Raw genomic sequence first — 22,956 nt, 5'->3', positions numbered from 1 at the left:
ATCCTCACAATAACCATATGATGTAATTATAATCCCTACTCAGTAGATGAGGAATCTGAAGCTTAGCAGAATTGATCAAACTGCCCAGAGTCAAGCACGCTAAGTCAGAAAGACAGAATATCAACACAGATCTCTCTGACTCTAAAGCCTGTGCTCTAAGCCTGAGATCCTGAGCTTCTCAAACTTAAATGTGCGTATGAATCCCCTGGTCCGATTTTGTAGGTCTGGGATAGGGCCTGACAATCTGCATTTCTAACACACTCTCACCAATGCTGCTGATCCATACGACATTTTGAGCAGTAAGGGACCAAATAAACCATTATATTAGACTAACTTCATTCATACAGCTGTCACTTCTGAAAGTTGAGTAAGTATACTGTTAGTAATATATCTCTAAAAAGGCAACTATTTTAAAGATAAAATGAACAACATATTTCCATATATTAAACTGTGAAATGCTTTTTTTAAAAAAAAATCATAAAACATAACTCCATATATCCTATAACAAATTTTTAATGAAATTAAATGATTCTCCAATTTTTCTGCACACACTCCTGTTGTCTTTGGCCAGAAGAGTCTCTCCTGTGTCCCATGTCCAAACCAGCTGCATCCTGAGTTTCTACAAGGAAACCATCAGAATCTATTAAAATTACTGCACACTGATAGCAGCAGGGACATGACAAATCGCAGGCCAAGAGTCAGATACCACAGAATGTGTTTCAGGGCTTTGGGGGCAGGCCCATTTGCAACCAAATGATATTGTGTGAGGCTGGCATGCTCAGTGCATGACAAACGGATGCAATTTCGGTGCTGTCTGCGGGCCAGGGGAGATTTCTCTGATGCTGGTTGTGGTTAGTTTACAGAATTGTGCAGAGTTCCCAGATTTGAATCACTTGGGGCTTGAAAGGGCTTCACTTGACAAGCTACAAATAATTACACCCTACTCCTTCTATTGTACTCTATTATTTTGCCCCCCTTATCTCTAGGATTTGAGCTTTTGTGAACAAGCAAGGTCGGCTTCTATTTTGACCACAACACAAAACATTGTTCTTTTCTGATATGATAAATAAAATGAAGCCTTGCAGACTAAACATTTTTATCAGGTCCATTTTCCACTTTTATAGGCAAAAATCAACTTTGCACTCAGAAGGGTTGAGCTGGACATAAGCAGGCAGGCAGGTTCATGCATCCTCACTTAGTGATGTGATCCAGCTATCTGGTTATTGTAAAAGCTCATTTGAAAAATGGGGCATTGACTAACAGATAAAGGGCATGTGGGCAGTAGCTTTTACAAGGTTTCTGCTTCCTTGGCCTCCTCTCCTCCACCCTCAGCCCCATTCTAACCACCTCTTCATTCGGATATTCTTAATGAAAAAGTTTTTCAAATGTGGGATGCAATTAGAACAAAGCTGCCTTATGTCACTGGCACACGTCTCCGAAACACCAGTATCTTAGATTCAAGTTGGCTATTCCATTTATGAAATATTTTAAAGAGTATATCTCCCATTCTAAGGCAGCTCCTAAGGATAATATATTGATCGCTGCTTCACATATTTTAATTTGGTAAATGTGAAACTTTATGTGTGGTATTTCTTCAAAGTAAACAGAAGGTTGGAGGAAGCAGTTTTCTGCTTAAACGCAGACTTCAACATTCCATAAACGAGTCCTGGTCCTTAAACATTTTTTTGAAAAAATCTACAATGGTAATTAACACTGACTCAAAGTACCCTAAACATTTTCTTTTAAAATTTAACTTACTTGTTAAGCCTTAACTGTGGGTCAAGTATTGTTCTAAGTCATCTACATTCAGTTTTTGCAACGACCCTATAACATAGCTATAAAATGTCATTTAATTAAAATTTGTTATTACTGGCTGAGCTTGGTGGCTCATGCCTGTAATCTCAGCACTTTGGGAGGCCAAGGCAGGACGATCACTTGAGCCCAGGAGTTCAAGACCAGCCTGGGCAACATAGTGAGACCCTGTCTCTATTAAATACATACATACATACATACATACATACAAAAATTGATTAAATTTGTTATTACATCCTCATCTCAGAGATAAGGAAACTGAGGCACAGAGAGGTTAAGTAACTCACTCAATGTCTCACAGCTTGTAAGTGGTAGAGAGGGAAACTGAGTCTGAAGAGTTTGATTCAGGCCCCTTCAATACTGCCTCTTAATTCCACAGTTCCATTTACTTAAGGACAGGGCAACCACAAGAACAATATTCCTCACCTGAGCTGAAACCAAGAGCCTGGAGAGAACTCATGTTGACAGTGTAGACAAAAAATAGTGAGACTGTATTCTCGACAGGGGCTAAAGTTTGCAATTTCAGCTCCTGAAACAGGATACCTTTATTCTTGCCTCACTACATGTTTTGCTGAAAGTTGGACCCCTTCCTATTCTCTAAATCTGCCTTGTCCAACATAGCATAGCACTCGCCACATGCTGCCATCAAGCATTTGAAACATGGCTGGTCCAAATGGAGATACCCTGTAAGTATAAAAACACCAAGTTTCAAAAAAATTACTACAAAAATAACAAGTTGTCTCATTAATAATGTTTACACAGATTACCTGTTAGGATAATATTTTGGATTTATTGCATTAAATCAAATATATTATTACAATTCATTTCACTTTTTTAATAGGGCCACTAAAAATTTTTAAATCTCTTTGTAGCTCACATTTGTGGCTTGCATTATATTTCTTTTTTTTAATTTTTAATTTTTTTTTTTTTTTGAGACACAGTCTTGCTCTGTCTGGATCACAGTTCATTGCAGCCTTGACCTCCTCGGCTCAAACGATCTTCCTTCCTCAGCCTCTTGAGTAGTTGGGATTACAGCTGTGTACCACCACACTCGGCTAATTTTTTATTCTTATTTTGTAGAGATGGGGTCTTGCTTATGTTGCCCAGGCTGGTCTCAAACTGCTGGCCTCAAGTAATCCTCCCACCTTGGTTTCCAAAGCATTTGGGATTACAGGCGTAAGCCACCACAAACGGTGAGCATTATATTTCTATGGGACTGCTCTAAATTCATCCCTTGATGCCAAACTTTGTATGGCTGAATCATCAGCACAAATCTATAACCCTGACAGGGAAAACAACTCCAAGAACAGCAGTTCATCTCCTGGGAAGCTTCATTCCCACCTCCACTTCCACTCTTCTCCCTTCAAAACTCTCAGATTTTTATGCTATTGACTCCATTCCTTGACCTTGAAGTACTCACTGTCTTTGGTCTGATTTACAAAAAGCCTTGACCTGACCCTGCTTTTCCTTCTTGCTCTTATGACTTCTCTCCCTCTTTTCATAGTCAAAGCATCTGGCAGGGTCCTCACTCTCTCCCAGCTTTCTTAATCCGCTGTAATCTGACTTCCATTTCCCACTGGCCCCTTCTCCACCTCATTCTCCTGACCTCTCTGCCCTCTCTAGAACCGCCACTGGGTCTCCAGAACCACACAACAGGCCTCCATTGAGCTGAGCACCAACCAGACACTTGGAAGGGAGGAAAGAATCTTACCACTTCTGTGAACAAAACAAGGAAGTGGCATCAACCTTCCCACTCCATTTTCCCACCCCGGGTCCCAAAAAGGAGGTTCTCTCATTATCTAGGAATAATTTCACTCAAGGCAGATGTGGCTCACTGCAGCTGTACTGGACCCTCCCAGGTCAGCCATCATTCCCTTGTGGGGATTCCTCAACTCCTTGCTCCCTCAACACCTTGCCTGTCCAGAAAAAGCCAGATTCAGGTTGAGTCTCAAGCATCATCTGAACAGAGTGGACATCCGGCATGTGTAGTGGCCATCTTTCAAAGCATGCCCTGAGGGCTCCTGTCCATAGGAGCAGGACCACCAAGAGAGCAGTCCAGTGAGGAATCATCATTCATTGGCCTATTGGCTTGAAGACTCCACCAATGGAGAAAGGAGCAAACTCAGGCAGAATCAAAACTCTCACCATTGGCTACCAGAAGGAAGTGAAACTAGAACTAGCTTGGAAAGAAAAAACACAAGTTAACCAACTTCGGGTAGGGGATGGGATAGGCTTCCTGTAGGCAGAAGATCATGAGACACAGAGCATGGGCACCCCGGTCCTCCTGCAGCTGGGGAGTGGGTGGGTTGGTTCAGAGGTGCTGAGTAGAGAGTGAGGCAGAGATGAGATAGAGGATACTAAATTTTATTTTTTACTTATCTTTTTATTTCAGCTACCAACTAGTTTTCTAAAGCCCAGATATTCTTTTCAGAATCTCTCATGTCCATCCCATGCCACTGTCCCAGTCCACACCTTCATCCTGGACCACAGCCATAGTCCCATACCTGATTTCAATTAACCTCTTTGGAAACATTCTGCATACCAAGGTAAGTTCAATCAGCCTGGTTTCCTCATTTTCATATCACTGTGCTGTTCAGAAACTTCTGTACAGCCTTGTTTTCTTCACACAGTTATTGAGTTTCAGAGTTTCTGGCCCTGTCCCCACCTAATGCAGATCAGAGAAATACCCTTGGCAGCCCCACTGACACTGCTTGAGTAAGGTCAGTGACAGGGCATTCTCTCATCTCCACCCCTCCCCTGAAAGCAACTCATACATTCTCCCTACCATAATGCGCCCTCCTCTCCCCAGTGCCCATCAAAAGTCTAAGGGTTAACTTTGACAGCTTCAACAATGGCAGATGCCCACCCTCCAGGAGGACAAAGAACAAAGGTAGTCCTCCTCAGGGACCTCCTCAATGTGGCTCTGCCCCATGTATCCAAAATATTTCCACTGTCTAACCACCACTGACCTCCTGCACACAGGACACTGCTCCCTTTCTATTCTCCATGATATAATGTTCATTTTATCTTTCTAACTTTACTGAGGGTGCGTTCCTTGACAAAGCCCTGTCCTTTCCACACACTTATTTAAATCCTACCTAGTCTTCAAAATGCAGCTTAAGCACCATCTCTTGCAGGAGGTCTTCCGGGTACTGCACTCCACTCCTCATTGATCTCATTTTCAAAATCTCCATTCAAAAGAAGCTATTACCATAGGGCATTCATTATTGATCGACAAGTATTGTGTGATTTTGTGCAGAGCTAAACTAAAAACTCCTTGAGGTATAGAATCATAGTTGATAGTTGTCAATGGCCTGTAGCAAGCACAAAGCAGACACTCAAAACACTTCACTTACTGGGTTATATTAATCATGCTACTTTATAACATAAACATAAATGCTTTGCTTCAATGTTGAAACTTTGTTGAGAGTAAGATCACAAGAGGTTAAATGGCACTTTTTAATATCTCCAGCTATTTTTAATGAAACTATTCCTTAAAATGAACTATCTTACAGCATTACCAATATATTAATTAAGCAATTAATCAGTTCAAAATATGATGCCTTCAAAAACTAATATTTTTCATTTTTATACACTGACATTAATGGCCAATGAAAATAAATATATCTCTAGGCAGAGGCTGCTTTTAAAAACCCTTCCAAATCTAAAAAATTGTAAAATATATACACTTTCAAAATGTCAGTACTGTGGCCAGCTCAAAAACCTACTGCCTACCCATATTCATCTAAGAAAATCACTTGAAGAAAAGCAATGGGGCCAGGCGCTGTGGCTCATGCCTGTAATCCTAGCACTTTGAGAGGCCAAGGCAGGCGGATCACTTGAGGTCAGGAGTTTGAGACCAGCCTGGCCAACATGGCAAAACCCCATCTCTACTAAAAATACAAAAATTAGCCAGACGTGATGGCGGACGCCTGTAATCCCAGCTGTAGCTACAGTTGCTGGAATTATAGGCGCCCGCCACCATGCAGGGCTAATAAGGCCACTTGGGCGGCTGAGGCAGGAGAATCGCTTGAACCTGAGAGCAGAGGTTGCAGTGAGCCAAGACTGCACCATTGCACTGCAACCTGGGCGCTAAGAGCAAGACTCTGTCTCAAAAAAAAAAAAAAAAAAAAAAGTGTTCCTCATGTTTTGCTTGCCATAAAGAGGACTACCATTCTCCTCCTGCTTTTCAGACCTAGGATGGTAACAACTATTTGTTAGTATTAGGTTGGTACAAAAGTAATTGTGGTTTCTGCCACTGAAAGTAATGGCTTTACTTCTGCACCAACTTGATACGTGCCTTGCACTGTGCTAGGAACTTTTCATTTATTATCTCCATTACATGTTTCTCCTGAAAATGTCTGATGATACCACTCCCCCGTACAAAGGAGTACACTGAAGCATGTGGAGGCAAGTCAAGGTGAGAACCCAAGTCTGGCTTACTTCTGTTCTGCTGCACTCCTAGACTGCATAAGCCCCAAGCAAATTATGGTAAAATATTAAAGGAAGATTTCTTTAAAAGTGCGTATTTGTATGGGCTATCCATAGACACACACATTTTCCCCATAAACATGAAATCTTAATATCTGAGTTCTGTGGAATTCTGGGTAATCTTTTTTTATGGCATCATATTTTCCATTTGTTGAAATTGTATCATTAATCAGTTTTAATACAGTGTCTCTACTGGGCACATATAAGAAATAATTCTAAACAGTTCATGGATAAAATAACTTAGGTCAAATTCTAATTCACTTCTATAAACCCAAAATCCCTTTGCCATATTGAAATTTCTATCAAATGTTTACTTGAAAGCATTAGTTTTGTTTTTGTTTGCTTTAGTGGTATAAGAACAGGAGAGAGGCTTATAGTATGAACTGTATTCAGATCATAAATCGTATCCCATATAAGCCTAACTCAAGCACCTCTTTATAGAAATTCAAAATAACAATTTTAACTTTTAGAAACAAATATCAACACTAGCTACTACTGAACCAATTATGTGTTAAGGGCTTGGCACCTATTATTTCATTTGACTAAAACAATTCCTATTGGTTATGAAGCAGTTACCATTATCTCCATTGAAGGAAGCCAAGACTCAGAGCACTTATGCAACTGGTTACCATTCAACACATGGTTAGCACGTGGTAGGGCCAGGGGCCTGTCCAGGTTTCCTCAACTCCAGAGTTCACTCTTCAACTACACTGCTACTTCCTTCCTCCCAAAAAGCTCAAGAACCTCCTTCTAAAAAGGTCAAGTTGCAGAATAAACATAACCCTAGCTTCTTTCTGATTCATAACAGCTGGCCCTAACGCTGTGTAGCTCAGTACCAGAACAAGTAAAATATGCCGCACATCGATCAGCACTCAAGGGATACACATCAATGTTCCTACTTGAACAATCCCACCTATTTAATGCTCCCACCTTGGTTAGCCAATATGTTAGACAACAAGGAAGCATGCTTAGAGTCTGCTCTGCCAGGATATCTCACCCAGCTGCTTTCCTATCTTTCACACAGCTTTCTTGATTGTATCAGTATCTGTCCTTCTGGGCAGGGACCAACCCAAGGTTGTGAAAGCAGGCCCAGTAACATCAGCTGATCCTCACTTAGCTAAACGTAATCTGAGGTAGGCATTTCACATGCATTATTTCATTTAATCTTGGCAATGACTCTTTGGGGTTGCATACTAATTGTAACCCTTTTTTAAGATAAGGAAACTGAGGCTAATAATTTGTTCATATTTAATCTTGCTAACATAACTGTATTTATATATTAATATCTCCATGGAGCAATACAGGATGAACTGATTTAACTACAGCTCCACCGTACACTGTGTTCACAAATAAAAAGAATCCTGGCTGGATACGGTGGCTCACGCCAATAATCCCAGCATTGTGGGAGGCCAGGGCGGGTGGATCACATGAGGTCAGGAGTTCAAGACCAGGCTGGCCAACATGGTGAAATCCCATCTCTACTAAAAATACACAAAAAAATTAGCCAGACGTGGTGGCCGGTGCCTGTAACCCCAGCTACTCAGGAGGCTGAGGCAGGAGAATCGCTTGAACTTGGGAGGTGGAGGTTGCAGTAAGCCGAGATTGCGCCATTGCACTCCAGCCTGGGTGACAAGAGTGAAACTCCATCTCAAAAAAAAAAAAGATTCCCTTTGAAAGATGAAAGAGAGTGCTGGCATTTCTTCAAAAGAAAACTACCGAAAGTGATGGCACCTCCAGGGCTCAGTACAGTGCCTGGTAAAATTCAGGCCTTCAAAAGCCATTCGTTAAATAAATGAATCTAAGTAAATATTGGAGCTGATGAAATTGTGCCTCACACTCCACACCTCTGTGCCTTCACCCAGCCCTCATCTACTGCCACCTCTTACAGCTCCTGCCTGGCACTTCTGCCTGACTGTCCCTGCCAGCCCTCTCTTCAGGCCCTACCAAGGACCCAGCATGCAAACATGCTCACAGCAAATCACATAAACTCTGAGCTAAATTTCCAATTAAACAGACTGCCTGCCTCCCCACACAGGCATTTAGAATTATCTAGGCCACAGAAAGATCAGCTTCATAGAACTTTTCTAGACCCAGAACTCACAGAAGAAGCAAACCCTGACTGCAAAAACAGCTTCAAAAACAAAACTCTGGACTGGGTATGGTCTCATGCCTGAAATCCCAGCACTTTGGTAGGCTGAGGTAGGCAGATTACTCAAGCCCAGGAGTTTGAGACCACCCAGGTCAACATGGCAAAACCCTGTCTCTAGAAAAAAATACAAAAAATAAAATTAGCCAGGCATGGTGGTGTGGTGCCTTTAGTCCCAGCTGCTCAGGAGACTGAGGCAGGTGGACCTATTAAGCCTGGAAGGTCGAGGTTGCAGTGAGCTATGATCGCACCACTGCACCCCAGCCAGGGTGACAGAACAAAACCCCGTCTCAAAAACCAAAAACCAAAAAACTAACCTCTGGGTTAAAATGATGTTCATTAAAACTGGCCTCATCTGAACCTGAACGAACACTGATAGGAGTCAAAATTCTACTTCTGCTTAGAGCAAAGCACTGAACAGTGAATGGGTCTCGGTGGGAAGTGGCCCCATTCCACCGCCAGCTAGAGCTGTATACTGTGATACAGTCGGCCCTCAATATCTGTCGGTTCTGCATCCACAGATTCAACCAACTGTGAATAGAAAACAAAAGGGGAAAAAAAACTGAATGTATACAGACTTTTTTTGTTCATTATTCCCCAAATAATATATAACAACTCTTTACATAGCATTTACATTATATTAGGTATTTAAGTAGTCTAGAGATGATTTAAAATACACAGGAGAATGTGCATAGTTTATATGCAAATACTAGGCCATTTTATATCAGGGACCTGAGCATTCACAGATTTTCATATCCATGTAGAGTCCTGGAACCAATCCCCCACGGATACTGAGGGATGGCCGTACTTACAAATTCAGGATTGGTTCTTTGGCCTATCCTAAAAAGAACTTTTTATAAATGGAGAAAGTAGGAAAACAATACAAGGTTTTCCCAGAGAATACCACTAGGAGCCTACAGCACAGATAGGTAGTTGGAATATTCTGTGATCAATAAATAGCTGTTAATAATTGGTTTAACCAAAGAATCACCATTATTCGTTTGTTCTTAAATATGAAGTGGCTGGGACACTAGAGATGTTATTCTCCAATTTAAAAGCGCTGCAGGGATCTTTTGATATACTGCTTTTATAAAAACTTAAAGCAGTGAATTAAATATGCAATCATTCAAAAGTGAGAAAAAAAGAAAAATTCTCATACTAGATGAAAGGAAGGTAAAATATATGATGATGTATTAACTCCAACTAGCAAAAATGTCTTTAGAAGTATCAGAAATAACAATAGCTGCTCCACATTGTGAGTTCTTTGTGCCCGGTATGATGATCCTTACAAGAAATCCTTACAGAAGATCCTTATGAGAGAAGGGAATAATTATTTTAAGGAATGCAGCTCAGGGAAGTTAAATGACTTGCACAAGTTCCCTGACTAGTCACAATGCCAGAATGTGGAATGAAGTCTATCTGGCTCCAAAGCTTAACAATGACACTCCTTAGAACTTCCTCGAGCAGGATGAGGTCAGAAAAGCTTTTTTTGTTTGTTTTTTGAGACGGAGTTTCACTTTTGTCACCCAAGCTGGAGTGCAATGGCATGATCTCCACTCACTGCAACCTCCGCCTCCCATGTTCAAGTGATTCTCCTGCCTCAGCCTCCCGAGTAGCTGGGATTACAGGCGCATGTCACCACGCCCGGCTAATTTTTTGTATTTTTAGTAGAGACGGGGGTTTCACCATGTTAGCCAGGCTGGTCTCGAACTCCTGACCTCAAGTGATCCACCCACCTCCGCCTCCCAAAGTGTTGGGATTACAGGCGTGAGCCACCGCGCCCAGCCAGAAAAGCTTTTCTTAAGTTCATTTGTTTATAAGCCACTCCTAGATGCACTTTTGCGGAATCAGAATGTGAACCAGCCCTTTAAAGCTTTAAAACAAAGCTGATGCTTCTCCTTTATGCTAAATATACACTCTTCACGGCATCTTTTCCACAACAGGGAAGCTATCTACGCCACAATCTGCAGGCTTAGCTACAAATTAAAATCACCTGGAGAGTTTTTAAACAGTACCAGAGCCTGAGCCCCTATTGCATGAAAATCTCTGGGGACAAAACTTGAAAATTTGTGTTTTTAAGTGTTCCCTGAGAACTACTGAACTAACTTATTAATAATATGTGCTGGGGCAAGTAATCTACCTTAATAAACTCCACAAGCATCCTGGAGACATCTTCAGTGCAGTAGTTCTCACCTTCCACTGTTCATAACAATCACCCAGGGACCTTTAGAAAATTCTGATGCTCAATCCATACCCCAAGACCATCAGATTCTCTGAGGGTGGGCCCCAGGCATCAGCAGTTTGTAAAGCTCTCCGGGTGATGCTAGTGTGCAGCAAGGGATGAGCACCATGGTTTTAGCAGACAACGACGTGCACCAGAAGCCCAAACCCTCCTTTGCTGGTGTTCCAATGTGCCATCCACCAGCAGCACCACCACATCAACAGCCTTTTCCTCAAACTCCCTGCCTTCTCCCTTAGGGTCAGGCACCTGAAGTGGTGCTAACACCCGAAGTTTTTCCATGTCTCCGGCACTTCCCCCAACTCCCTGCACACGTGCATGCCCGCTTACAAGAAATGCTGCATGAGTCTCCCCTCTGTCCTAAAGAATCATTCCTATGATTGGATGATTCATTCCACATGCGCATGCGTTTGTCATTCTTCCACCACTTTCCATTTTATTATCTCCACTTCCGTTTCTCTCTTATTAGCATTTTTAACTGTCACTACTTTTGCAGCCATGGACAATATGCTGTTCTGAATACACTAAACTTAGGTACAAAGCTGCAGGCTAAGGAACAACACTGAAACTAAGTATCATTGGCTGAAACTAAGCTGACATCTCAGGCCCACTGCTATTCACTAGATGTGGGCAGGGTTGAGGTCTTTCTGTTCTGGAGAGCAGCTCTGTTTACATCTGTAGAAGTTCATCATACAAAGTTTTGAAGCAGCGGAGCTTCCTGCTGCTTTTTGATTACATACAGCTCCTCGGGATGCAAAGCTCAAAAGATTATCCTAAATTTCCAAGGCACACATTTTGAATAACAACAAAGATCTTTAGGTTGATAGAGACTAAAAAGCTTTGTACATCTCCATTCTAAAGTTCTGAATTATATGAAAATTCTCACATGAGGCCTAGATGAAAAATATTCTATACTACAAGCAAAATGCTTTTTACTCAACAATATTTAAATCCAAAAGAAGCAGCATTCAGGGTGAAGACATTCTCCAAAAGGGCAAATCAGGTGTTGATTAAAGTTTCCCTAAAAGTTATACTACTTTGTACTACTAATGAATGGCTGACAAAGTTAATCCACGGCATCACCCTGCAAACAATCCTCCAACCATGTACAAACAACATCAGTAAAAAAAAAAACAAAACTCATAGCACTAAGAAATGCATTTGCCTGATAAAGTAGTTCTGTACTAGGTAAGACTTAGTCCATTACTGCTTTTTTCAGTGCTATCTCAGATTATTTCTGCAAAACTATCAATGGAAAAAACACAGACAATGAATTCAGAGTCTACGATGGAAAAAGCAGATTTGATTTCCATATAAATTATGAGATAAAGTGTAGCAATAATATATTCCAATAATTTTTATGAAAAAGATCAAGATTACTGACATTTTAAATAAGATCACCACTAATATCCTAAGTTAATTTCAATCCTGTTCATAATCATTGGTATTTAAGAAGAAATTTCAGGATAATATTTAAAAGTTAATTAAAAGCAGCATAAGCATTCATGTCAGTCAAGCATGACCTCTGCTCTACAACACATTTAAATGCATGTCACCTTGACCTGTAACACAGCAATGTAAAAAATTTTGGTCAATATAAATCAAATGTACACTAATTTATTCAGCAGGTTTCCTGGTATCTGAATCAACGTCAGAAATCTAACCAGTATTTGTTATTCTGTTATTGACAAAAGGAAGCATATTTAAATGATAACAAGTACTCATGGGTGTCATTTGGAAGTTAAATTGTTCCCCAAGGACAGCCTCCATAAACAGCTACATTTAAAGGTCATTTACCACCAAATTATGAACAACTGTTGCATTTATTAGCTCAGGCTCAATAGTTTGGAAGCTGCAGTCATCAATTTCTACTGACAATGAGATCTAATTGTTCACCGATAATAAACAAGGAAAACAGAGCTTTTCTATAAACTTTTATCCTGCACTATATTCACATTTAAAAAATTTGGTTGCACACTTTCCACAGGTATGCATTTATTATTTCCAACTGCAAATAAATATCAGATAATAAAATGTAAAAACGTTTCTCATTTTATATTTATCTGAACAAAATGAAGAAAAACACTACGATGTTTATGAAGGAAGAGTACGTTTCACTTTTGGAAGGTGGTACAATAATTAATTTTATGTGTCTACTTGACTGAGCCATTGGGTGCCCAGATATTCAGTCAAACATTCTGGGTGTTTCTGTAAGAGTGTTTTTGGATGAGATGCAGATTTAATCCTGTAGGCTGAGTGAAGAACATTATGATTCATAATGTGAGCAGACCTCTTTGAATCTCGGAGGCAACATATTCCTCATTTGGGTGTGTTACTCCTGCCCATTTATCAAGTGACTTGAAAAGATTCTAGTTTTGAGTGGGTCCCAGAATATGGATAGGCTCTGCAATAGGTCCAAGCTGCCATGCAAACTGCTCTGCCACTTCGGCCATATGATCCAGCAGATCCAATGGTGCCTGAAGTATCCGTGGCAGATACGGATGTTGTTTGGAGTCTCTGGCAGGTTGCTATAGGTTAAGTGCAATGCTGGTTGTTAGAATTTTGGAGCAAAGCCCTGCCAACCTCTATGAATAACCACTCTACTTTTGAGAAACAGCGCTTACCCTGCTACTGGGTCTTAGTAGAGACTGAATGCTTAACCATGGGCCACCAAGTTACCATGTGACCTAAGCTGGCCATCATGAACAGTGTGTTATCTGACCCCTCAAGCTATAAAGTTGGGCATGATCAGCAGCACTCCATCATCAAATAGAAATAGTATATATGAGATGAACCCAAGCAGGCCCTAAAGGCACAAGTAAGTTACAGGAAGAGGTAGCCCACATGCCATAGTCCCTAATCCAGCTACACTGCCTTCTCTCTCCCAGTCTGCACCTATGGCCCCATGGGGAGTTCCCTATGATCATTCTGACAGAGGTTTACGATGGTTCTACATGATATACAGGTACTAACTGGAAGTGGACAGCTGCAGTACACTGTCCCTCTCTGGGATATCTTTGAAGCAAAGTGGTGAAGAGAAATCCTCCCTGTGGACAGAACTTCAAGCAGTACATTTGATTGTAAACTTTCCTTGGAAGGAGAAATGGCCAGACATGTGATTATACAACAATTCAGGGGCTGTGGCCAATGGTCTGAATGGATAGTCAGGGACTTGGAAGGAATATGACTTGGAAGACCATGTCTTCCAAGAAGACCTACATGGAAGACCTCTCTAAACAGTAAATGACAAAAAACTGTGAAGGTATTTGTGTCTCATGTGAATGCCCACCAAAGGGTGATCTCAGCAGAGGAGGATTTTGATAATCATGAGGATTTGAATAAAATGACTCCTTCTGTGCATACAAGTCAGCCTCTTTCCCCAGTCACCACTGTCATCAAACAAATGGGCTCATAAAGTAGCCATGGTGGCAGGAATAGAGGTTATGCACAGGCTCAAAAATATGGACTTCCACTCACCAAAGCCAACCTGGCTACAGCCACTGCGGAGCACCCAATCTGCCAGGAGCAGAGATCAACACTGAGGCCCCAATATGGCACCATTCCATATTGGGAATGATCAGCCAGACACCTGACAGCGGGTTGACTACAATGGATTGCTTCCATCATGAAAGGGGCAGAGTTTTGTCCTTACTGGAATACACATTTACTCTGGATACAGACTTGCCTTCCCTGCACACAATGCTTCTGCCAAAACTATCATCCCTGGACTTACAGGATACTGTATCCACTGCCATGGAACTGATTTCATAGCAAATGAAGTGAGGCAATGGTCCCATGCTCATGGAATTCACTGGGCTTACCATATTCCCCATCATCCTGAAACAGCTGGCTTGGTAGAATGATGGAATGGCCTTTTGAAGACTCAGTTACAGTGCTAGCTAAGTTGCAATACTTTGCAGGGCTGGGTCAAGTTTCTTCCCAAGGCTATACATGCTCTCAATTAACATATAATATATAGTGCTGTTTCTCCCATAGCCAGGATTGTTAGGTCCAGGAATCAAGGGGTAGAAATGGGAATAGCACCACTCACCATTACCCCCAGTGACCCACTAGCAAAATGTTTGCTTCCTGTCCCCAGGACTTTATGCTCTGCTGGCCTAGAGGCCATAGTTCCATAGTGAGAAATGCTTCCATCAGGAGACACAACGATTCTGATGAAATGAAAGCTAAGGCTGTTGCCTAGCCACTTTATGCTCATGTCTTTAAATCAACAGGCAAAAATGGGAGTTACTGTGCCATGTATTGCTCTGCTATGTACTGGCTGGGGTGACTGATCCTGCCTACCAAAAGGAAACTGGACTACTACTCCACAACAGAGGTAAGGATCTCCTGTCTGGAATACGGCAGATCCCTTCAAGCACAGTATTAATATTACTGTACCCTGTAATTAAAGTCAATGAAAAAACCTGCAGCAACCCAATTCAGGCAGGACTACTAACAGCCCAGACCCTTCAGGAATGAAGGTTTGAGTGACCTACCAGGTAAAGAAACACAACCGGCGGAGGTGCTTGCTGAAGGCAAATGGAATATGGAATGGGTAGAGGTATTTATAAACACCAGTTATGACAGGGCATGGTGGCTCACACCTGTAATCCCAGCACTTTGGCACGCTGAGGTGAGCAGATCACTTGAGTTCAGGAGTTCCAGACCAGCCTGGCCAATATGGTGAAACCCCAACTCTACTAAAAATACAAAAATTAGCCAGCATGGTGGCACTCACCTGTAATAACAGCTACTCAGGAGGCTGAGGCAGGAGAACTGCTTGAACCTGGGAGGTGGCGGTTGCAGTGAGCTGAGATCTCGCCACTGCACCCCAGCCTGGGTGACAGAGCAAGACTCTTGTTATTCATTCATTCATAAATAAATAATGCCACCTATGACCACACAACCAGTGACAGAAATTAAGATTGAATTGTCATGAGTATTTTCTCCTTATTTTGTTACAAAAATATGTACGTATATACAGCAAACAAATATCTTTGTTTTCTTCTCTCTTAACCCCTTATCATGTAGCATATGATGTACTGACTTTATGTCATAATATTTAAGTATTAATTATTAACTTTATGTCATCATATTTAAAATATCAGATATCAAGAAGAGTAAACATCACTCAAGGATTCTACCTTCTCTTCTAGCGAAGGAGTTAGTGTATTTGGGGTTATAGGATGGATGTATCATGTGAGGTAGAATTATGAAATTGTTATTATCTTTATTTGGAGAATAAAGACAGTATTTGACCCCCAAATTAGAGCTTCCAACTTGCAGTCTCACCAATAGTGTGTTAGAGAACCTGCCTCCTCTCACCTCCATCCTCATCATGACTGGTTTTTATCAATCTTTTCCATTTTGCCTATTGAATTAAAAAGCAAGCAAGTGGCTGGGCACGGTGGCTCATGCCTGTAATTCCAGTACTTTGGGAGGCCAAGGCGGATGGATCACCTGAGGTCCAAAGTTCGAGATCAGCCTGGCCAACATGATGAAACCTCATCTATACTACTCTACTGAAAATACAAAAATTAGCCAGGCATGGTGATGTGCACAGGAGGCTGAGGCACGAGAATCACTTGAACCCGGGAGGCAGAGATTGCAGTGAGCCAAGATCGTGCCATTGCACTCTAGCCTGGGCAACAGAGTAAGATTCAGTCTCAAAAAATAAATACATAAAAATAAATAAAAAGCAAGCAAACAGGCCGGGCGCGGTGGCTCACGCCTGTAATCCCAGCACTTTGGGAGGCCGAGGTGGGTGGATCACGAGGTCAGGAGATCGAGACCATCCTGGCTAACACGGTGAAACCCCGTCTCCACTAAAAATACAAAAAATTAGCCGGGCGTGGTGGCGGGCGCCTGTAGTCCCAGCTACTTCGGAGGCTGAGGCAGGAGAATGGCGTGAGCCCGGGAGGCAGACCTTGCAGTGAGCGGAGATTGCGCCACTGCACTCCAGCCTGGGCGACAGAGCGAGACTCCGTCTCGAAAAAAAAAAAAAAAAAAAAAAGCAAGCAAACAAACAAATCTTATTTTACTTTGCCTTTCTTTAATTAAGTATGGTTTAAGGAAATGTGTATGAATACCAAGTTGATAGGGAGTAGGCTTTTCATGGTTAATTTTATGTGACAACTTCAGTGGGCCACAGGGTGCCCAGATATTTGGTCAAACATTTCAAACTAAGCACCTGTGAAATGGTACTTCAGAACCTGCTCTACCCACAGTCTTGTCCTTAGTAAACAATGCCATCATTCTGAAACTGCCTTTGCAAAAGTATGGCTGAGACAGTGAAAGAGATCTAACTTAACTGACTCCATCTTGCTTCTAACCTCCAAGCTGTCCTTGTTCATTCCTGAGTGCAGGCTGACCTAACCTTGGGAGGAACTTAGTCTACAGTTTATAGTTTAAAACAAAGACGATAACAGCCCTTTCCCAAAGCAAACCTCCTTCTTGCCTGGGGACTATACTGCCTTTGTAGGACTAAGAAATTAGCCACCAAGATTAGAAATTATGGTTTAGGAGTCATGCAGCTGGAGGCTGCAAGATTCTGCCCTCCCTAAGCTGCTCCTAAGATCAGTGCTTAAGATATTTTGCAGACCCCGCACTTGATAGATCAGCTGGCACCACCCACATCGATAAACTGACTCATCTGATCTTGTGGCCCCCACCCAGGAACTGACTCAGTGCAAGAAGACAGCTTTGACTCCCTATGACTTCATCTCTGACATGACCAATCAGCACTCCTGGCTCACTGACGTCTCCCCACCCACTAAATTGTCCTTAAAACTCATCACTGAATGTTTGGGGAGACTGATTTGAGTAATAATAAAACTCTAGTTTCCTGCACAGCAGGCTCTTGTGAATTACTCTTTCTCTGTTGCGGTTCCCCTGTCTTGATAAATCGGCTCAGCCTAGGCAACAGGAAAGGTGAACCCATTGGGCGGTTACAATTCTTCCCTTTTTTCAGGCTAAAAACCTTGGGAGTCACCCTTGTTCGTCACTTTTTCTCATGCCCCAAATCTAATCCATCAGTGGATCCTATGGCCTCAATCACCAAGAGCTATCAGGAATCCAACCATCTTCCAACACTTCCTTCTACAGAACTAACTGTTGTTCTAAGCCATCATCATCCTTTACTTGGGATACTACAGTAGCTTCCTAACTGAGCTTCCTAACTGCAGCACTCTTCCTTATAGTTTATTCTCCACACTAAAATGGGAGTAATTCTTTTAAGACATGACTCATGTAACCAATAGGTAAGCTCCACAAAGGGAGGGATTTTCATTTATATTTTTTGCTACTGTGTCCTTGGCATCTAGAACAGTTCCTGGCACATGATTGGTGATCAATAAATACTGAATCATGTCGCTCCTCTGCCTCCTACTTCCCAAAGTAAAAGCCAACATGGGCTGGGAATAGTGCCACTGAATCACGTCGCTCCTCTGCCTCCTACTTCCCAAAGTAAAAGCCAACATGGGCTAGGTACGGTGCCTCATGCCTGTAATCCCAAAACTTTGGGAGGCCAAGGTGGGATGATCCCTTTAGCCTAGGGCTTTGAGACCAGCCTTGGCAACACAGTGAGACCCCACCTCTACAAAAAATAAAAAATTAGCCAGGTGTGATAGCATGCGTCCATGGTCCTAGCTGCTTGGGAGGCTGTGCCTCCCGAGGATCAAGTGATCCTGCTGGAGGATCACTTCAGCCTGGGACATTAAGGCTGCAGCAAGTCATGATTGCACCACTGCACTCCAGCTTGGACCACAAAGTAAGACCTTGTCTCCTCCCACCTCAAAAAAAAAAAAGAAAAAAGAAAAGCCAACGTCCTTATCACTGCCTACCAGACCTGTGCTCTGCCCTCCCACCCCACCATTCCATTTCCCATTATTTCCCCCATCACACTATATATGACCTTATCTCTTATCACTCTCTATTTTCCTACTGCATTCCAAACCCACTGGATCCTTTCTATTCTTAAAACACACTATGCACACTTCCACTTCATGTCCTTTGCACATACTGCTCCTTCTGCCTAAACGACACTTCCCTTGGATAACCTCATGACTCACCCCCTCACCTCCTTCAGGTCCCGGTTCCAATGTTGCCTTCCCAGGGAAGGATTCTCTGATGATCCCCCAGCACTCTTTACCTCTCTTCCTTTCTTTTTCTCCATAGTGCTTACAACTATCTAAGATACTGTATTTAATTTAATTATCATGTTTACTCTTACTCTCCCCCAACTAGAATGTAAGCTCCTTGAAGGTAGAGAATTTTGATTGTTTTGTTCATTACTGTATCCCCAGAGGGAGATTAGTAAGCCTGCCACTTAATAGGTAGATAAATATTTGTTAAATAAGTAGATGACTTGTTTTCATTTTCTCTTGACATTATAAACAATGCTACAATGAACTTTATATGTATATCTTTATGAATTTATGGATACAGACTAAAAAGTGGGAAGGTTGTTTCAAAGGGTATATAAATATCTTATCTAATATATACTGCCAAATTGACCTCCAAAATAGAGCTTCCAACTTTCAGTCTCACCAATAGTGTGTTAGAGAACCTGTCTCCTCTCACCTCCATCCTCAAAAGGACTGGTTTTTATCAATCTCTTCCATTTTGCCTATTGAATTAAAAAAAAATGCCTTGTTTTACATTGGGTTTCTTTAATTACTGGTGAAATTGACTATCTTTTCTTCCTTTCTTTCTCTTTTTTTTTTTTTTTTGAGACGGAGTCTTGCTCTGTTGCCCAGGCTGGAGTGCAGTGGCGCAATCTCGGCTCACTGCAAGCTCTGCCTCCTGGGTTCACGCCATTCTCCTGCCTCAGCCTCCCCAGTAGCTGGGACTACAGGCGCCGCCACCACGTACTTTTTTTTCGTAGAGACGGGGTTTCACCTTGTTAGCCAGGATGGTCTCGATCTCCTGACCTCGTGATCCGCCTGCCTCGGCCTCCCAAAGTGCTGGGATTACAGGCGCCAGCCACTGAGCCCAGCCTCTTTCTTTTTTTTCTTTTGTCACTTGTACCCCTGATGTTTCTCTCCCCTTAACAAAACCAAACAAAAAACCACTCCCTACTCATGGCTGCTTCCAGACCATACTTTTAGCTGGGGATCTTCAGTCCCACTGTAACCACTCAACCTAATTCTTGAAGCTCCAACCCCAGTATGCGTCCCTCCTTACCAACTATTCACACTTCTTACCCTTCTCCATACAATTCCCTGAGCCTAAAATGATTTCCCTCCCTTTCTCAAACTGGCAAACATCCACTCAGCCTTCCAGAGTGAGCTTTCATGTCAGCGGCCCGTGCCCTGCAACACCAATGCAACCACTGGGAATGGGGGGCACAGAATAAGTAACCACAAAAATGAATTTTTGCTCTACCTGTCTATGTAACCTCAATAATCAGATGAATTTCCATTAGCAAGAAATAGACAAAAGGGTGAGGGTGTAAAGAGAGAAGCTTACAGTTTATAAAACAATCCCTACTAAGAAAAGGCAGCTGGTGAGATTCAATTCACCTATTGGCTCTTCCTTAGAATGAGAATTATAAAATCAATGAGAAGAGGGGACTAGCATATTTCAAATACCAACTCACTCTCCTCAAAAAAGAAAAAAAAAAGCAACTGAAAAGGGACACCATATTGGGCGTTTCAAATATACCCAATCTAATAATCAGCATTTAACCAGCAAATTACATGGGATCTGAGAGGGCTTTTAGCTTTGTGGAAGGTTTTCTGCTCCTTCTAAAGTTTTCAGGAAGGTTAAAAAAAAAATCCTCTGAGAGTTTTCCCAAATCAAATGAAACAGCAAATGAAGTGAGGCAATGGTCCCGTACTCACGAAATTCACTGCTTACCATATTCCCCATCATCCTGAAACAGCTGGCTTGGTAGAATGATGGAATGGCCTTTTGAAGACTCACTTACAGTGCTAGCTAAGTTGCAATACTTCACAGGGCTGGGTCAAGTTTCTTTTTTTGGGAGGGGTGGTGGACAAAGTCTCGCTCTGTCACCCAGGCTGAAGTACAGTGGCAGGATCTCGGCTCACTGCCAACTCCACCTCCTAGGTTCAAGCAATTCTTGTGCCTCAGCCTCCCAAGTAGCTGGGATTACAGGGGCGCACCACCATGCCCTGCTAGTTTTTGTATTTTTAGTAGAGACAGGGTTTCACCACGTTGGCCAGGCTGGTCTCAAACTCCTGACCTCAAGTGATCTACCCATCTTGGCCTTCCAAAGTGCTGGGATTATAGGCGTGAGCCACCGCACCCAGCCTCAAGTTTCTTTCTCTTGCATTTATTTATTAGATTGGGAACATAAAGGAAGTGGTAAAAAGACCCCACCTGAGTGAAACTAAAATTAATTCTCAGTTACTGTGAGATGACATTTTCCTACTATGATAGATAATTAAATAATTAAGCTTTTAAAAATTTTCTTGGCTGGGCGCAGTGGCTCATGCCTGTAATCCCAGCACTTTGGGAGGCCGAGGGAGGCGGATCACAAGGTCAGGAGATCGAGACCATCCTGGCTAACACAGTGAAACCCCATCTCTACTAAAAATACAAAAAATTGGCCATGCATGGTGGCAGGCGCCTGTAGTCCCAGCTACTAGGGAGGCTGAGGCAGGAGAATGGCGTGAACCCGGGAGGCAGAGCTTGCAGTGAGCTAAGACCACGCCACTGCACTCCAAGCCTGGGCAACAGAGCGAGACTGTGTCTCAACAACAATAAAAAAATTATTTCACTCTTTAAAAATTGTTAGAAATGTGGTATGCACCTCTCACTGTTAGTGCCCCTTCATCTCCTACAGGGCTAATCTGATTCTACAAATGGAATAAAAGATAGAGTAAGACTTCTTTCAATGTTTAGAGTGGCCCAAAAATAACAAACACAGCCTATGAGCTAGGACCATGAGCCAGGAACTTTGGGGAACTTACACACGTAAAGCACATCAATGGTCAGTCTATGTCTTATGTTAATTATGAGGACTAAACTCTGATTTTTTTTATCTTGCCCAAATTCCTATCTAAGCGGTCTGGGAGTCATGCCCACAGATGGGTTTTATTTAACCCTGTATATCATGATTTACTTTCCAACCTGACTCTGGCATAACATTAGGAGAGAAAGAAGACCATCAAAATATTTTACCCTGAAACATGTTTCTTTGCCATATTTTGATGGCCCTGCAAAGCTGTTCTTTGTGGTGAAAATTTTGCATCTGTAAAGAATCTCTATTAACACAGCTAGAAGATCTTTTTCTTCCAGACCCTCCCAATCCTAAAGAGATTAACTAAGATCTGAATAGGAAACATTTGTCACCTATTGTCTCTAAGGGCAGCCACTATTAGACTTCAAAAGAACTTTGGTCTCTACAATCTTTATCTTAACCTGAACATTCCCTTTTTATCTATCCCAGGTTTTTAGGCAAACTCAACCAACTGTCAACCAGAAAATATTTAAATTCACTTATAGCCTAGAAGCTTTTGGCTTTGAGTTGTTTCACCTTTCTGGACAAACCAATGTATTTCTTAAATGTATTTGACGTCTCATGCCACTCTGAAATGTATAAAGCCAAGCTGCACCCTGACCACCTTGGACACATGTTCTCAAGACTTCCTGATGGCTGTGTCATGGGCCATGGTCACTCATATTTGGTTCAGAATAAATATCCTCAAATATTTTACAGAGTTCAACTCTTTTCATCGACAATTATTATTATTTATTATTTGAGATAGTGTCTTGCTCTGCCACCCAGGCTAGGGTGCAGTAGATTGATCATGGCTCACTGTAGCCTTAACCTCCTGGGGTCAAGCAATCCTCCCACCTCAGCCTCTCAAGTAGGGACCATAGGTACATACCACTATGCCCGGCTAATTTTTAAAATTATTTGTACAGGTGAGTTCTCACTATGTTGCCCAGGCTACTCCTCAAATCCCTGGGCTCAAGGGATCTTCCCACCTTGGCCTTCCAAAGTGCTGGGATCACAGGCATGAGCTACCACACCCAGCCAAATTTATTTTGTTGGGGGAACAGGATCTCCATATGTTGTGCAGTCTGGTCTCCAACTCCTGGGCTCAAGTCTGCTTTGGCCTCCTGAGTACCTGAGACTGAAGGCATGAGCCATTAACTTTTTCCTTTCCCTGAATCTCTTAAGGAAAGACTAAGATAAGCAGGTCTCATTCATTCATTTATTCAAGTGCCAATGATTACAATATCCAGGCAAATGATTACAATATCCAGGCATGATACCTAGAAATCAATGGCATTA

At 42.1% G+C, this 22,956-nt stretch overlaps 1 protein-coding gene and 1 long non-coding RNA gene across 3 annotated transcripts in view; both read right to left on the bottom strand.

Annotated features, from left to right (window-relative positions):
• The window catches only part of SNX24 (sorting nexin 24), a 164,634-nt gene that overhangs the window by 128,024 nt on the left and 13,654 nt on the right, over positions 1–22,956 (bottom strand). The window lies entirely within an intron of this gene.
• Positions 543–5,316, bottom strand: LOC129533663 (uncharacterized). The gene is made up of 3 exons (XR_008679970.2): positions 4,911–5,316; positions 2,239–2,496; positions 543–619 (listed from the first exon to the last, which is right to left on the bottom strand). It is a non-coding gene; the product is annotated as an uncharacterized lncRNA (long non-coding RNA).

This window comes from Gorilla gorilla, chromosome 4, assembly GCF_029281585.2.
Source record: "Gorilla gorilla gorilla isolate KB3781 chromosome 4, NHGRI_mGorGor1-v2.1_pri, whole genome shotgun sequence".
Lineage (NCBI taxonomy): Eukaryota > Metazoa > Chordata > Mammalia > Primates > Hominidae > Gorilla > Gorilla gorilla.
The sequence above is the reverse complement of the archived record's forward strand: the minus strand, read 5'-3'. Positions and strand labels throughout refer to the sequence as shown.